This window comes from Silene latifolia, chromosome Y, assembly GCF_048544455.1.
Source record: "Silene latifolia isolate original U9 population chromosome Y, ASM4854445v1, whole genome shotgun sequence".
Lineage (NCBI taxonomy): Eukaryota > Viridiplantae > Streptophyta > Magnoliopsida > Caryophyllales > Caryophyllaceae > Silene > Silene latifolia.
The window spans coordinates 56014956-56030286 of NC_133538.1; positions in this window are offsets into that span (position 1 = coordinate 56014956).

Sequence of the window (15331 nt, forward strand, 5' to 3'; positions counted from 1 at the left end):
TGAGAAACTAACTGGAATAATCTGGTATAAACTCCCTTATCTCTCTACAATATACTTTGCCAAGTTAAACATACAACTTATCTCTCTAAGTTTACTGACTTGAGCGTCGGAGTGAGTACGCTCGGCCCCAAACCGAGCCCTCAGTTTGTTCATCTTTACAGAAAAGAGCGAAAGGAAGAGACGAGCAACGACATCATTCTACAAACTCAAGTGGTCACAATCCTGCTCCGGAATTACACCCGGAACAATTGGCGCCGTCTATGGGGATTAGATACTAAAAGCTAGTCACCTACATTACAAAAAAAAAAAAAAAAAAAAAAACATTCAGCGAGCTAAGAAGATGTCAAAGCAACAAGAAACTGTGAGTGAAGGAATTGCATTCTTCCAGGATGACACGTTAAAATATTACGAGATCGGCGATCCCCACCGCCGAGTCACCGACATGGCGTACGGGATGCCGAAAGAGCCAGAAACACCGTTGCCTACCGACCAAGTCACTGTCATGGGACATGTGGTCGATGCGGCCAAATTAAAGCTATTCCTGGACCTGATGGGTAGTACGCCGATTACCCCTGTCACGACGACGGGGGCGGCAGCACATCCACAGGTGACCAGGGCCCATAGAGTGGCTCCGAACAACTTGTCCGGAGCGATACAAGGAGTCAAGCGTGCTAGAACGCCAAAGAGCCCGTGGTGCCGTGGCAAACCCGAGTCCTTCCCCCACTCGCGGGAGGACAGCGTCGCCGCGGCAACAACGAAGCCAGCCCCGAAGGAATGAAAGAAGTCCGACTCACCAAAGTCGGACAAGAAGCCCTTCCCGCCAGAGGGAGATAATCCGGACTAAGGTTGCGAGGAGCCGATCGCCGCGTGTCATTCGACACGTGGTCAGACAGCCCCTCAGTACCTATGTCCTCGAGATCCCTGTGCCGACTAAGTTGAAGTAGCCGCCCATATAATACAAAGGGGATAGCGACCCGACCGACCATGCCGAGGCTTTCGAGTCGTACATGTCGGTATGGGAGCAGCCTGATGAGGTGTGGTGCCGAGTCTTCCCAACGACCCTGCATGGGATGGCTCAGAGTTAGTACAAGCGGCTACCTAATGGCTCGGTATCTTTATTATGCCGACACGAGAGACAATTTCATAGCCCAGTATGCTTGCAACAAGAGAAGGGCCGTGGAAACATCGGATCTCCTAACTATCCGACAGGGGGAGGACGAGTCCCTCCGAAGCTACGTAAAGAGATTCGACGCTAAGGTTCGCGGATCCGTGAGTGAACACCGAACCGGCGGCCTTCGCGCGATGAAGGGCCTCCGAAAGGCGAGTTCAAAAACGAGCGATCAAGTGCGAAGACCTCAACTTAGACTCGCGGAAAGATGGCCGACCGAGCCGTAAAGGTGGAAGACTATCACAAAACCTGGGTAGGCCACGGTGAAGTGGGCACCCGAGAGAGGAAGAGCCGCCGGGACAACATAGATGAAGGTCGCCGTGACGGGAATAGGACACGGCCTGAGAGATTTAATAGGAAACAACACTCGGAGGGCGCCGGGGGGAGTTCGGGACCATACAACCAGAAGCGGTACAGTAGTCTCACCCCCCTGGTCGCATCTCCAGCCGAGGTCTTTACCCTAAGCAAGAATGATGGACAGAAGTGGGAAAGGCCCCCCCAAGGCAAGGGGGGACGGTGACGCAAGCCAGTTTTGCGAGTACCACGGCCACACCGGCCATAAAACTGACAATTGTCGACATCTAAGGAACGCCATCGAAGAGCTAATCCGAATGGGGAGCCTCAGCAAGTATGTAGCTGGAGGCCCAGGAACAAGCGCCGACGGGGCGAATAGAAAATCAGTTTTCCAACGGATGGGAGTAATCCAGGTTGTCATCGGGGGAAACGAGAATGGTGGGTCAGCTAATGGGCACAAACGGCTTCTTGATGAGTTATACCAAGCCATCAACTTTGTGCCTAAAACAGCGATCCCCGCTTCCATCATCCCCGATATAACCATTGGAAAGAAGGACTACGAGGGAGTCGTCGCCCCGCACAGCGACCCGCTTGTAGTCCACCTGGATATAGCCAACCACTTGGTCAAAAGGTGCCTGATTGACACAGGCGCCTACACGAACATCATGTTCGAGTGCTTTCTTAATCTCGGTCCGAAGATTGGAGACCGAGCCCCTCGCATTAACTCGCTATACGACTTCTTTGGGGCCGGCCTGTACCCCAGGGGTCAATCGGATCAGGTGATGTTCGGCCAAGCGGATGCGGCTAAAAATGTTTTATCTGAGTTCGTGGTTATCGATGGTTCGTCCGCCTACAATGTTCTCATAGGCCGGGTCACTTTGAGCGAGGCCGATGCAGTGATGTCCATCCGGGCCCTGACATTGATGTACGTCTCGGACCGGGGGGAAGCACAAAAGCTCGTCTCAAAGGACGAGAAAGATGAAATAGTCAATATCCAAGTGTCTGCCAGGGGGTGCAACATGCAATCCCTCAAAGTGGCGAAGAAATCGGAGAAAGGGAAGAGCCCATCCTTGCAGCAGGAGGGCGAACCGATGAATACTAATGTCGGCATGGTCGAAGGAGCCGAGACCGAGGAAGTGAAAATTGACCCAGAGCGCACCGTAACTGTCGGTGTCGACCTGGAGCCAAAATTCAGAGCTGATCTCCTAGACCTGCTGAGGAAGAACAAAGATGTCTTCGCATACTCAGCTGCCGAGATGCCAGGCGTGAGCCGGGAGGTGATCGTTCACAAGCTGAACGTACTCTCCACCGCTCGGCCGGTCAAGCAGAAGATGAGGAACTCCTCGGCCGAGAAGGATGAGGCCATCAAAGCTGAAGTAGACAAGTTACTAGCGGCGGGCTTTATCATGCCTTGTACTTACCCTAAGTGGCTAGCAAATGTTGTAATGGTGAGAAAATCGTCAGGGGCGTGGAGGATGTGTGTTGATTTTACCAATCTTAATAAAGCGTGCCCTAAAGATTGCTATCCCTTGCCTCGAATAGATAGTTTAATTGACGCCACGGCAGGCTACACTATGCTAAGCCTGCTAGACGCCTTCTCAGGGTATCATCAGGTATTTATGGCCGAGGAAGATATGCCTAAATGCGCATTCATCACCATTCACGGCACATTCATGTATAAAATGATGCCGTTCGGTTTGAAGAACGCTGGCGCAACTTACACTAGGTTGGTGGACAAAGTGTTCCAAAATCAAAAAGGGCGAAACATCGAGGCTTACGTTGACGATGCTATTGTAAAAAGCAAGTCTGACAGCGAGCACTTAGCCGATTTGAGCGAGACATTTTGTTCACTAAGGAAATATAAGATGAAGCTTAACCCAAAGAAATGTAACCCGGTGTCCGGGCAAGCAAGTTCCTCGCGTGCTTGTCGGCGCCGGGGAATTGATGCCAATCCGGAGAAAGTCAAAGCAATACTAGACCTACCGGAGCCGAGAAATCGAAAAGAGGTTATGACGCTGACCGGAAGGATGGCGGCTCTCGCCCGCTTCATCTCTCGATCGGCCGACAAGAGCACTCCGTTCTTTAAAGTGCTGAAGGGGAATAAAAACTTTATCCGGGGAGGAACAGAGCACGGCTTTGTGCAACCGAAAACCCACCTTCGACACTTTGCCGACCCCCCCGTGCCGACGCCGGGGAGACGCTATATCTATACTTAGCGATTACCTCGGCCACGGTCGGTCTTCAGTAATCGTCGTCGAAAGAAAATAAGCAAAGAACACCCAATTTACTTTATCGACCATACACCGCTGGCCGCCGAAAGAAATTACCCACTAATCGAAAAGGCAACCCTCGCCGTCGTCGTTGCCGCAAGGAAGCTGAAACCCTACTTCGACGCACATCCCGTGACGGTCTTAACCGACCAAAGAATTGGAGAAAGCATTAGAAAAATTCGAAAAATCCGGCAGACTTATCAAATGGGCGGTGGAGCTCTCCGGCTTTGGCATTCAGTACAAGCCGAGGCCTTCGATAAAGGGGCAAGCGCTTGCGGACTTCTGGCCGAGTGCACGTATCAAGAAGAATCACATCCCGTGTGTGGGAAGTGTATATCGACGGGTCCTCCACGGCGAATGGCTCGGCCGGCATCCTTATCATCAGCCCTAACGGAGACGAGTTTGAGTACGCCTTGAAGTTTACCTTCTCGGCCTCAAATAACGAATCCGAATATGAGGCGGTGATAACTGGAGTCGAGTTAGCTAGAGCTGCCGGGGCGGAGCATATTGTGTTGTAAACAGACTCGCTCTTAGTGACTAATCAAATCATAGGAGAGTATGAGACTCGAGACGATGGGATGGTAAGGTACCTGGAGAGTGTAAAAGTTGACACCTCAAAATTGAAATGTTTCCAAATACAGTGCATCCCCAGGTCTGAGAACAACCGAGCCGACGCTCTCTCAAAACTTGCCAGTTCAAACATCAAAAATGTCAGTCGAACCGTGCTGGTGGATATCAGAAATGCTAAAAGCATCACTGAGACCGTCGGCATGGTGGGCGACATCGAAGCCGAGACGACGTGGATGACTCCGATAATGAAATACAAGCTGACAAAAGAGTTGCCGGAGGACCGCAGTCTGTCTCAGAAGATAAGAAGGATTGCTGCAAGGTACTTAGTGTTCGAAGGAGAATTGTACAGAAGGTCTGTAATAAGACCACTCTTGAAATGTGTCGGTCCAGTCGACGCGGAGCTTATACTGACAGAGATTCACGAAGGCATCTGCGGACATCATATGGGAGCGAGGACGCTAGCCCACAAAGCTCTCCGAGCCGGCTACTTCTGGCCTACCATGCTGAAAGATTCCAGGGCAAAAACCAAGAAGTGCAAGAATTGTCAGATGCATGCTCCGGTAATACATGCACCTTCCCGAGACCTGCAACCAGTACTTAATCCCCTACCATTTGCACAGTGGGAGATGGATTTATTAGGACCGTTTCCGACGGCCTCCGGAGGAAGGAAGTACCTGATTGTCGTCGTTGACTACTTCACCAGATGGGCCGAGGCTGTCGCGGTACCTGCCAAGACCACGGCGGCCGTAAGAAAGGTGATTTGGGAGAACATCATAACTCGTTTTGGGTTGCCCCAAGTCATTGTATTTGACCACGGCCGAGAGTTTTGGAGTGACATGGTGATGAATTGGTTGGAAGAGCTCGGTATCAAATTTGCATACTCCTCCGTCTGCCACCCTCAGAGCAACGGGCAGGCGGAGGCAGCTAATAAAACAATACTGAACGGGTTGAAGAAGAAGGTTGAAGATCTAAAGGGAAGATGGGCTGATGAGCTACCCGGCGTCCTGTGGTCCCTTCGAACCAGGGAGAAAGAAGCAACAGGGTACAGTCCGTTCCACCTAGTCTATGGGTCTGAGGCCGTCCTGCCAATTGAAGCAGCGGTGCCGACATTCAGAACGCAAACCTTTAACCCAGTCAAAAATGAAGAAGGCACGAGAGCCTCCCTGACACAGGTCGAAGAAAGTCGAGATACGGCACGGCTCAACTTGGCAGTATATCAAAACCGAATGAGAAGAGCCTACAACCGTAGGGTCCACAAAAGGGACTTGAGAGTAGGAGATCTAGTCCTGAGAAAGTCGGCCGCAACCAACAAAGGAAACATCCATGGTAAGATGACGGCCAACTGGGAGGGACCCTACAAGGTGGTTGAAGAAATGAGGCCGGGGACATACCGGCTGACAGACATGCAAGGTGTGCCTCTAATGAGCCACTGGAACTCAGACAACCTTAGGAAATATTTCGTATAGTGGCGGAGGTGTCCGAGACCGTTGTGGGCACCCCAACGCGTGATTATATCTTATGAAGAGTGATCCAAGTTTCCCATCGAAATACTTGTCCCCTTCGTAGTCGTACCAAAGTAGACGCCACGGCCAAAGCCGGGCAATCACTACAAATGCAGTTGATACTCGCGAAAGCGACCAACATGCAGTCGAGCCGTAACCTCGATTGCCTCGGCCAAAGCCGTGAGTGACGGGGAAACTACCGATATGCTAACATGTTTACAACAGCAGTTAGGAAGCGCAAATCTGACCGCCTCGGCATGACCAAGAGTGGAGGAGGAAGCGACCGACATGCCAACATGTTGCTGAGCAAATTGGGAAACGTGAATCTTGCTACCACGGCCTGTTCAGGTGCAGCAGAGGAAACGACCAATATGCTAAAAACGTTTAAGTACAGTTGAGATACACAATCTAATTGCCTCAGCCAAGCCGAAGTTAAAACGAAAAAGCGCTCAATATGTTTAAAAACGTAAGAAGACAACTGAATGGAGGATGAGGTCAAAGCCTCGGCCAAGCCGAAGGCAAATAAACAAACTTCATTGAAAATGTTTACAGGTGAGTCAAGATAAAGTCGACGGCCGTCCCCATAGGGATAGCCTAAGCTCAACCTACCAAAGTTTAACAAAAAAAGAAGGAACAACAAAAATTACAACATTCAGACTTGAAGCGCCAAAAGGATGGCAGGGAGGAAAGGCTCAAAAGTTGGCCCCCGAATAGCTGAAGCTGTCCGAAAGGCCAGGTGAATCTGGTGACGACCGCCCGTCTTCCTATGCTTGTTGCCCCTCGCCACCGGCAGCAGCAGCAGCATCACCGTCGGTGGACGGCTCAGAGGACGACTTGGCAGCGTCACGTGCCTTTGCCTTCTCAGCCTCCACTCTAGCCTCCTTCACCTTAGCATCATGGGCCGCCTTGGCCGCAGCTTCCTGAGCAGCCTTCGCCGCCTTCGCCGCCTTCGCCTCGGCCACGGCCTTGGCCTCCTCCGCAGCCGCCTTCTCATCCAGAAGTTTGTCAAAATCTTGCCACGAAAAAGTGCCTTCAGGAAGGAGGGCCTTAATCGCATCCCTCGTAGCATCTTCAGCTTGGTCCCAGTACCGGGCACACATTTCAGGGATGATGACGGTTTTCAGCATCTCAATATCCTTCTCCCTCTGAGCAAGGATAGCCCTTTTGCCCTTATGTTCCTTCGTCTCGGCCAAATGCAGGGTCTTCCATCTTTCCCTCTGCTCAACCATGGCCTTATAACCACCCTCAAGCTTGTTTCTCTCCTCCCGCAGCTTAGCGGCATCAGCCAACGCGGACTCAACCTTAGCTCTCTCGGCCAGGACCACCTTCTCAGCGTCCTCCTTAAGCTTTCGCTCAGCGAGGAAGTCCTTCATGGTGGCCAGGAAGTCCCGCTTCGTCTTCTCGGCCTCCTCCCTAGAAGCGGCAAGCTCAAGCCTAAGCCGTTCGAGCGTAGGGGCGATTTGAGCCACGAGCTTTTCTTGCTCGATAAGATGAGTGCTTAGCAACTTGACCCACTTCACCAGCCTTTTGGCCAACCTAATGCCGTCTGCCCTGAGCTGAACGAAGGAAGCCCTCTCGGACGAGGAGTCGGCGGCGACATTTTTGTCGCTCGTCTGCACAGGCTGCTTCTCCAATTGCCGTTCGATGAGAGCAACAGCTGGCGACGGCTGATCTATAAAAAACCCAGACAAAGCGTCCATGTCAACATTCATCGACATATCAGAAAGCCTGTCATCAGGAATGCATAAGGAACCTGCTAAATCCGAGCCATGGGTTAGATCCGTACCAGTCCTGGCCTTCTTGGATTGAGGGCCGGCTGACCCCTCCTCTTTCCCTGCCTCGGTAACAGCAGCAGCAACAGACGTTGTTTCTTTCCTCTTATTTGAAGAAGGAGGACCCTCCAGAACGGTGACATCCTCGTCAACATTAACGACCTCCTTATCTTTTTGAACTATGGGGATTGGAGATCGAGTTGGAGTTGACATCGTAGCCGCCGAAGACGTTGTTTTTGGTCTCCGGTGCGGCACGTTACCGCCAATCTCTGCCTGAGTCGCGCCCACATCCATTGCTTTCAACGCCTGCTCCATGAGTTCGTGCAGGGCCTGCTTGCGATCACGTGGCGCGGCCTTAGGGTGCAGTTCAACAACTCTCCTGTCCTGGTCAAGCCCCAACTTGCTTAGGATGGAGACAGAGAGATCCCGGTCAAATCGATCTATAAGAAACAAAGTCAACAGTTAAGCGAAAGAAGTAAACCGAGGCTCAAATATCGAAGCATAAAAGCAAAGGAGGGCCTCATACCGACCCCACTGACCCTGGCTGAGGGCCGGTATGAGGCCGACGTGGCAAAGCGGCCCGTCTTGAAGGACGATCTGCGTCGGGGGCATCCATCCCTTCGGCGTTCTATCCTTCTCAGCCTCAAACATGCTCATTGCCCGCACTTCGTCGTCTTTAAGATAAACCTTCTTGGCGTCCATCTTAATCTTATTACGGGAGACATATCTTTCATGCACCCCCTGACTCTCACAAATACAAAATTGACGCGGCGCTGAAGGACCGGGCGGTGGATAGTCCTCCGGAACCTCGACATATACCCACCGCCCCTTCCAGTCTTTGCAGGATGTCAGCTTGGAGATGGTCACGTAACCCGGCTCGGTCTGCACGTTGTACCACCCCATGGCGCCTTGGGTAGACAGTCGAAGATGGTGGAGCCGGCGGAAAAGGTTCACCGTTGGAGCCACCCCCTTAAAGAGACAAAACCATACGAAGCCAATAATCGTCCTAATGGCCAACGGGTGCAGTTGTGCCACGGCGACATTCATGGCTTTGATTATGGCCGAGACGCGTTCATGAAGAGGAAAACGGAGCCCATACTCCAGATGCCTAATATACACGCCTATACAACCTTCGGGAGGGCAACAGACTGCCTGATCACCCTCAGGGACAATAATTCTATACCCCCTGCCGAAGTTGTAGTGGTCTTCGAAAAGTTCAGGCCCGGAGACATAAGCGAACTTGTTCGTCCAAACGCGATCGGTTTTAATCGAGCAGGCTTCGCCGTGCCACAAGTAATGCGGCCTCTCTGAATCAGATTGGGTCTTTTCCTCCTCCTCATCATCAAAATCCTCGAGATATTTCTCGTCGATTTCAGGAGAAGGCGACTTGCGACCCCCGAACCCTACCGGGTGACAACCAGTGGCTCTGTTCATCGGGACGCGTTCGCCCCCCCGGGTTGAGGTACTAGCCGGAGCGTCAGCAGCAGACATGGTGGCAAACGAATACTTAACAAATAAAAGTTGGGGAAGAATTTGTTTTTACCTTGAAAGAAAGTGTTACGCCGAGTAACGCTTCGAAAATTAGAGAGAGAAAACTCTTCGAAAACTAGAGAGGCGAAATTTTTTAAGAAAAACAAGTTTGCACAGCAAAATGAGGGGCACACTGCTCTCTTTATAGAGCAAAGCCAATTCAATGCACCAATCAGAGCAAAGCCCATGAAGCATCCACCAATCAATACCAGGCCACGTGTCAAGCATGCAGCCACGGAATGTCAATCGACATACAATGACCTATCTTCTTCGACACGCTCCTTGGTATCTACTTGCCAACGGCCAGCTGATCAACCAGGCTTGGCAGCACCGGCCGGGGGCAATCAAAAGCACACGGCACTCCCAACCTTGGTCTCGGCCAGCGCCATTTTCTTTTCCACATCCGATGTTCATTACACAACAATGTGGAGGGGGGATATGGTACGGCCTGAACAGGACCAAGCCGAGGAAGAAGTTCGACATGCGCAGAATACGCTCAACACGCATCGAAGGTCCATACCACGGCATAGACTACACTGGGGGCAAATTGATGGGGCATATTCTGCACCCGCTGACCGAGTCAACATATTGACCAAGGTCAAAGCTAAAAGACAACAAGTCAAGAGAAAAACCCCTAACCAGACAAGGCACAGTCGGCTGTCACTTGGGTCTCGGCTCGGCAACTAGCCGGCCGAGAGGCATATCCGTGTACTCACATCCAGTCCCCTCGGCATGGAGTCAACCAGGCCTGCCGGCCTGTCATGGGTCCCTCGGCCGAGGGTAAGATAGTCTTTCCGCCTGCTACGCCACTTGGCCACTTGGCCACTACGTGACAAAAGGTGAAAGTCTATAAATACTCCACATCTCTCATTGAGAAACTAACTGGAATAATCTGGTATAAACTCCCTTATCTCTCTACAATATACTTTGCCAAGTTAAACATACAACTTATCTCTCTAAGTTTACTGACTTGAGCGTCGGAGTGAGTACGCTCGGCCCCAAGCCGAGCCCTTAGTTTGTTCATCTTTACAGAAAAGAGCGAAAGGAAGAGACGAGCAACGACATCATTCTACAAACTTAAGTGGTCATAATCCTGCTCCGGAATTACACCCGGAACAATATATGAAATAACCACAAATTAGTAAACTTTAACAACACAAGTCATGTGAAAAACGAAACTAACACATTATCAATCACCTAAACACTTAACAAACAACAAACACAACATCTATGTGACATTAAATCGTCGAGTAACTCGGAATAGTTACCTTAAGCTAGCAAAGAGACAAGTAATAACTTGAGAAAGCTTCTAAAACCCAAAATTACTCTTCATCTTCAACAACATATGAGTCACCTAACTCATCTTCAAATTCTTCACCTATAAGAACAACAAAAACACAATTATTAAGCTTAAATTCGAAAACCCTAAAAGATGAGCCTTAAAACAAAATTGGGGGAAATGAAAATAAAGCTTACTAGTAGATGAGGATTGAAGAGAGGATTCCAAATATATAAGTTTTATGCAAATTGGTGGAGAAATGAAGGATTTATAGTGGTTTTAGGGATTGTAAGGAGGATTTTTGGTAGATTTTTGGTGTTTGAGAGAAGGAGGAGAGAGAGTGAATTATGGAGGAAATGAAAATTGAAAGAGGAGGCATATGGAGGGGGAGGTGGCCGGTCCAAAGAGGGCATGGGGAGGTTGGGTCAATTGTTTATATTTTGGGTTTGCTTCAACGGTAATTAGAAATATTCGTCGAACGCGATTTACGAGAATATTAAAGTTCTTAAACACGATTTTACTAAAAGATTAAGTACTCATTTGCCCAATATCCAAACTCGTTTACCCAACGACCGTAAGAAATGGGAAAATCCCAATATTACGACTTTTATCAGAAATCTATTTTATCAAAGTAAAAGGTTTAAATATAGTTTAAATTACTTTTAAACATTTCTAAACTATCAAAAGTGATTACATTACTTCAAACTAAAATAAAATTATATTTTATCAAATTATTATTATTTCAAATAAATTAATATTAAATTAAAATGGATGAAAATATTACTTTTAAAATATAATAAAGGTCTTCAAATTTACGGGGTGTTACAATCATCCCTCCTTTTAAGAAGTTTCGTCCCCGAAACTTAGAACAAGGAACATTGTATATATGTAGGTCTATTTCTTTAAAATCAAGTAAACAAAATCTTCAAAATGTGAACGTATGAAATATAAGTGTCTTTTCAATGGAACGGATGGAATATCCTCGTCGGCCGTTCAAGAACATCAACATTCCAAATCAAAGACATAAAAATACATATTTTTACACCAACAAATGAGAAAACCAATTATCGGACGTCTCCAATAACGAGCTTTACCACTCATTGACGTTAAAACTAGTGGAAAACATTAAAACATTTTCAAAAATCTTTAGTTCGAAACTCTATAATAAGGATAATAACTCCACTAGCTGTGACCAAACTCTAACTACGACTTTTAAACAACTAAGCAAGGACTACTAACGCGGAGAGTATTTAAGAGAAGGAGAGGAACACTCGAAAGGATAGCTAAAACTCACAAGAATTAGATAAAGGAAAGAGAATTACCTCACGAGAAAAGTTCGGGATATTTAGCTAACATAGAAGATTCAGGCTCCCAAGTTTCTTCTTCGACATTTCCACAACGCCAAAGGATACGAACTAGGGGCACAACTTTGTTTCTAAGTTGCTTGTTTACTCTTTCGAGGATTCAGATTGGCCTTTCTTCTAAAGTCAAGTTAGGCTCCAAATTTGGGATTTCTTCTTGAATGACATGGCTCGGATCACTAATGTACTTCCTCAACTGAGATACATGGAAGACATTATGAACCTTGCTCAAATTCGGGGGCAACTCTAAATGGTAAGCAATGGGGCCAATCTTCTCAAGCACACGGAAAGGTCCAATGTATTTGGGACTCAGCTTTCCTTTCACACCAAAACGTTTCACCCCTTTCATAGGTGACACCTTAAGGAATACTCGATCATCAACCTCAAAGGCAAGTGGTCGACGACGGGCATCGATACGATTTACGTCGGTCTTGAGCGGCTTTCATACGCTCTCGAATGATCTGAACCTGATTGATGGTCTCAGTCACCAAATCGGGTCCCAACACATGAGCATCTTGGACTTGATCCCAACAGACCGGACTACGGCACTTCCTACCATACAAAGCTTCATAAAGTGACATCTTGATAGAAGTATGATAGCTATTGTTGTAGGAGAATTCAACAAGAGGTAAGCACTTCTCCCAAGAAGTGTGGAAGTCTAAAGCACAAGCACGGAGGAGGTCCTCTAAAGTCTGGATAGTTCTCTCAGTCTGTCCATTTGTAGCGGCATGAAAAGCGGTACTCATCAGTAGCTTACTACCCATGGCTTCTTGCAAAACAGTCCAGAAACGGGAACAGAATCTCGGGTCACGATCTGAAACTATATCCTTAGGCACTCCATGTAGGCGTACTATCTCCTTCACGTAGGCACCAGCTAGGACATCTAATCTCCATGTCTCCTTGATAGGTATAAACCTAGCACATTTGGTCAATCGATCTACAACCACCCAAACCGCATCTTTTCCGCTAGCAGTCTTAGGTAAAGCCATCACAAAGTCCATGGAGATGGACTCCTATTTCAAAGGGAACATCCAAAGGTTGTAGCAAACCCCGGGTTTACGATGCTCAATCTTCACTTTCGACGGTAAGACACTTGCTAACATACTGTAGGACATCAATCTTCATCCTAGGCCACCAAAACTGTAATCTCAAGTCTTTATACATCTTGTCACCACCAGGATGAATAGAGTAAGGAGAAAGGTGAGCTTCATCAAGGATCTTCTTCCTCAACTCGGCTACTCTCGGAACATACATCCTATCTTGGTAACGAAGGTATCCATCACTATCCACCACACAATCCTTAGCTTGCCCAAGTTGGATTTTTGCCTGAATGGACTTGAAAGTAGCATCCTCAGGTAGGCAAGTACGGATCTCACGGTAAAAGTCGGGTTCTGCACTCAAGGCACTAAGATAGTCAAAGCCCTTCCCAACAAGGCTTATCCCTAACTTTTGAAATTCCATGGTAAGTTCATCAGGTAACACACGGATAGTGCTCACAGAGTGATTAGTCTTCCTACTCAAAGCATCGGCCACCACCATTGATTTCCCTTCATGATAAATCAACTCGGCATCATAATCATTCACCAACTCTAGCCATCTTCTTTGCCTCATATTCAATTCTTTCTGGGTAAAGATACACCTCAAACTCTTATGATCGGTATAAATGCGGCAATGAACTCCAATAAGGTAATGCCTCCATGTCTTCAAGGCATGTACCACGGCGGCTAATTCAAGATCATGAGTCGGATAGTTCACCTCGTGAACCCTCAGTTGTCGAGAAGCATAAGCAATAACCCTTCGGTTTTGCATCAAGACACAACCCAGGCCATGCTTTGAAGCATCACAATAAACATCGTAGTCCACACCATCCTCAGGTAAGGTCAATAAGGATGTCAAAGATAGAGTTTTAATAGGTCACTAGCATCAAACTTAAGGGAGGAGCAAGATGGAGCGAGGAAAGGAGGTATGAACGGTAACGCTCATGGTCAAAGAAGAAGGGAATTAGACAAGAAGGAAATGCCAAGTACTCGAATCCCAAATTACAACATCAACCTAAACGGTTCCGCAAACTTCCCAACAACAAAACTTATGACCAAAACACTCCCAATGATTTCCTCAAAACACTCATGTTACTTCATCATAAGTAATTCCGTGAAACAAGGTACTCCACTATAAGTGTGATCTCATCACTCCAAATCCTCAAACATCCACAAACAACTTCCACAAGATCAAGGTCAGGGTTTCCAACAAAGCTATACTCATATCCAACTAGTTTCAACCATGGGTTTCTCAAAATGATAAAATCTTCAATCAAGGGTCCTAATTCCAATCTCTAAATTCCCACATTCTAACACCATAAATTAAAACTATGTCCTTCAACTTAACAATTGGCGTCAACCATACCATTATCCTTTCTAGTTACTAAAACAAGTGCTAAGATTTCCCAACAATGTAGCTTAGTCTCACTCTCATTCCATACCTCAAGTAGTAATTAAGATCACTCACTTAGACCAACTAATAATACCAAAATTAGTATTTCTCATATGGTAACATATACCTTATAAAACCCTTATATCCAAAGTGATTACGAAAGCCAATCGTAAATTCAACTTACTTACTCTCTCAATCTTACACCTTCGATTCCACCACTCAATTCCACCTAAGTCTTTCCAACATCACAACCTCTTAAAACCAGCGTTATGGGTTAACCACAAACAATCTCCTCAAAAGTCGAATTTTCCAAACCAAGGTCAACGTTCCTCAAAAGAAAGAGTACCATCAAAAAGGCGTTAAGGCAGGATAAGCAAGGAACAAAGGACAAGTTAGGAGGGTACAAGAGTAACTTTCAAGGAAAGAGAAAAGAGAGTTTAGAAGGAGAATAAGCACCAAGAGATAAAGAATAAGACAAGGTACACAAAGAATGAGAAACATCTTCGAGGAAGTAGAAGCATTCTTCAAAGGTAACCAAATCTTCAGTCCTCGGCAATAGGCACCAAATCTTGATCTTCACGTTGGTAGGTTTACGGTTAAAGATACAAGGCACAACAAATATTACATGGCAATCAACAAACATGTTAGAACCTAACAAAGAGCAAACACACAGAGACTACAACATAAGGTCCTAAGTCTACCCATCCTACCCATCTCTCAAGTTTATTATTTTAAGGTCAAGTTATTTATATTGGGGGTGCACAAACGTGCGTCGGGAGCAAATATGCTCTGATACCAACTGTGACACCCTCATTCATTGCGGAAAAGTAAACACATAATTCTAGATATAAACTGCATGGATATGTTTGTAATAGGTCCATTTGGGTGAAAACCTGTAATTTTTAAAACCGAAAACTGAACCTGTTATAAAAATATCCAAATGGAAAGGTGTCAAACATGCAAGGTCTAAAGTAAATCTCATAAATAAAACATCGCTAAAGTCGCGAAACAAAGTTATACAACCCAAATATGAAAAAGGGAGACATATGTCCCTAAAAGGTATATGATATAAAAAGTGTTTAAGGGTCACAATAAAATAAAGCCAATCTAGGTCCCAAGGTTACTTTGCTCGCTAGCTCGTCCATGTACCCCATA